Below are 2,903 nucleotides of genomic sequence, written 5' to 3' on the forward strand. Positions count from 1 at the left end.
TTTTCGTGTTACCCTTTTTCTGTCTCTCCCTACACTTTTTCTGTCACTGATGACACCCGAAAAAAGCAGAGTGTGCTGTAGGAAGTTACCAACACATTCACACGTATGTGTTAAAACTGGTTTGTTTTGGTTTTCGTTCCACGTGGTAAAGTGTCAGGTAAATTTTTTCTCACCACATTTGCGAGATGGACATATGAAATGGAAACGAGACAAAATGACGAATGCGATTATGACCAAAACAAAACGAATTGACAGCTATCCCATTATTATACGCATACCAATGCAATGACACTGAAAATGTTTTATTTGAAGCTGCATATGCTATACGCATGAGCATGATGAGCATGATTGACCGCCCGCGGTTGCTACTCCGTTATTGCCAGATCAGCAGTAATTGCACAGAGAACCAATAGATGATGCTTGGGACCAACATGCATCCTCAATGTGTAAAAACTGGTGACCTTAATATGTTTATCAGGCAATACCAGCGCCGGCCGCATCCGAATGCAGGTCAAAGAAGGAGTTTGTATAGGAAAATGTTGACGTGATACTCGCTTTATGGAAGCCGAGAACACCTCTGCACTTCCACGAGAAATCACTGGGATGTTGGAGAAAGGGCAAGGTATACAGCTGGGTTCGTTTTGGTGAACGATGCGCTGATTTCGAGCGTCGGGTTCTTTACAACAAGTGTCGCGCCATTGAGTTCATTACATCCGCCACGATATTCATAATGCGATTCGAACTTACTCAGTTTGAAAATGTAACACAGCAACAATAAATCGTACGCAAGGATACTGGATCTTTGTCCGAATCGAGACAACTTCAAATGATCGGATATCTCCTCTTAAGGTGATCCTCTTTATACCGAAAGCTATTGCGCGTTGTTGATCTATCTGAAGATAGGCCTCTTGAAATGTATAAACGCGGAGTTTCTCTAGGTTCGGTCAACCGGATATTTTCTATATAACAGATCGACTAACGACGTCTCTCGTATTCACTTCGTCTGCTCTAAAAAAACGATCCCGCGAAAAACACACCTGAAAAACGGAATATAAAAATGATGCGCGCTTATTACGGAAACGAACCATGAGTATCTTTCTTGCCAAACACCGCGATCCTCTGCGTACGACGCGCGTGAAGTAGCCTTTACCACTTGTAGCAACCAGCTATTTGTCAATCTCGAGTACACGTTGGCCGCGATTCTTTGGAAGGTATACATCGCGTTTTCGTTAGTCACGATATTTATCGACCGAACGAAATCTTCGGTGAGACATGAACAAGCATCTGGGTAAACTCCGCGAAATCACTTAATTTCGAAAACGTTCATATGAGCAAAACTCTCCCGAACCGGAAACGCGGTTTACACCGAAGCATTACGCACGACCGCTATTTTTCCTTCTACCGACGCAGACGCTCGGGAATACGACATTTCGATGTGAATGTTACCTATTTAATAGAAAAATTGGCAAAGTTTCATGCATACAAAGCCTTAATAATTTAAAAACGAAGTTATCCATATTGACCAATATATAGTCTCAAGTTTATTAACAAAATGCCGAACCAGTCATAATTGGAACGTATTATATAAAACATCTGCCCAAAAGCTATAAAAATCGAAAAAGTGAAGCATAAGATTTTGGCTATCATTACTGCACCATAGTCCGACAATGACATTGGTAAATAGTGTGCAGTTTATAGAAAACCCTGCTTTTTTTAATTTCAGTTCCAGGTCTATTTTCGTACAAGAATAAAGATCTCTCGTGATCTTTCCCATATTTTCCATTACATTATAGAAAAGTTATTGGTACCCATCTTTAACGTCGACAACCGCCTCCCATCGATAACACCGCTAAAGTCCTAGTGTCAACGACAACCATTGATATGTCGCAGGTGGCACAAAGCATGTGAACCACCTCCCGCACCTGAAAATCATCATATAGGAAAATTATCAACTGCTTCACCAACATACTATTTTCATAGGTGATTTTAAGGAAACGAATCAAAAATACTATTTGAATTGTATATATAAAAACCCATACGCAGCGGTATAATGTAGAATTAAAACGATGAATCCACGCGCAGTTATTTTTCCATGAAAAAAGTTACTTATCTTGCGTAGCATACGAGCTATTTTCTCCATTCCTTCCACTCAAATCCTGAAGCCCTACTAGTTTTTTTTTATTGTCAACGTTTTTGTTGATATACGGCGTACAAAATGCGGGCACCGAGTCACAAAATGTGCTAGGCCGACCAAGAATTCAAATATTTGTCTATTACTAATCCAGAATATCCTCGAGAAAGCAAACGCGGTTCTTTGAAAGGCATATATCGCGTAGTCATTCGATTAAACACGATATTTATCGACTGAACGAAATCTACTTCGATTCGCGATGTATTAATATAGTTTGCGCGAGCAGATTCCGGTTAAACGGTGATGATGAGACAGATATTATCAAATATCTGGGTTCATTTCGCGAAATCGTTACACTCCAAAAATCCATATATCAGCAAAACTCACCCGGGTTGAATACGCGTTTTCAACGAAACGTAACGAACGACCGCTTCAATCTTTCTGGCCGACACAGACGTGCAGGAACCCGGCGTTTATGTCGATTTTCTCTACTCGACGTACGAATCGCCTATTAAATATGAAAATTGGCAATGTTCCATGCATCCAAAGCCTCAAAAATTAAAAAAAAGCAGATATACATATTATACAAAACATAGTTTTAAATTTGTTGACAAAGCCATAAATATAATATATGAAAAATTACATAAAACAACTGCTCGCTAGTAAAATCAAAAAATCAAAGCATATGATTATGGTAAAACGCATATTCCAAACTCCCACAAACTACACTAACATTTTCTAGACGAAAACAATGCTTGTCAATGAAAGCCTG

Source organism: Wyeomyia smithii, chromosome 3 (genome assembly GCF_029784165.1).
Source record: "Wyeomyia smithii strain HCP4-BCI-WySm-NY-G18 chromosome 3, ASM2978416v1, whole genome shotgun sequence".
In the NCBI taxonomy this organism is placed as follows: Eukaryota; Metazoa; Arthropoda; class Insecta; order Diptera; family Culicidae; genus Wyeomyia; species Wyeomyia smithii.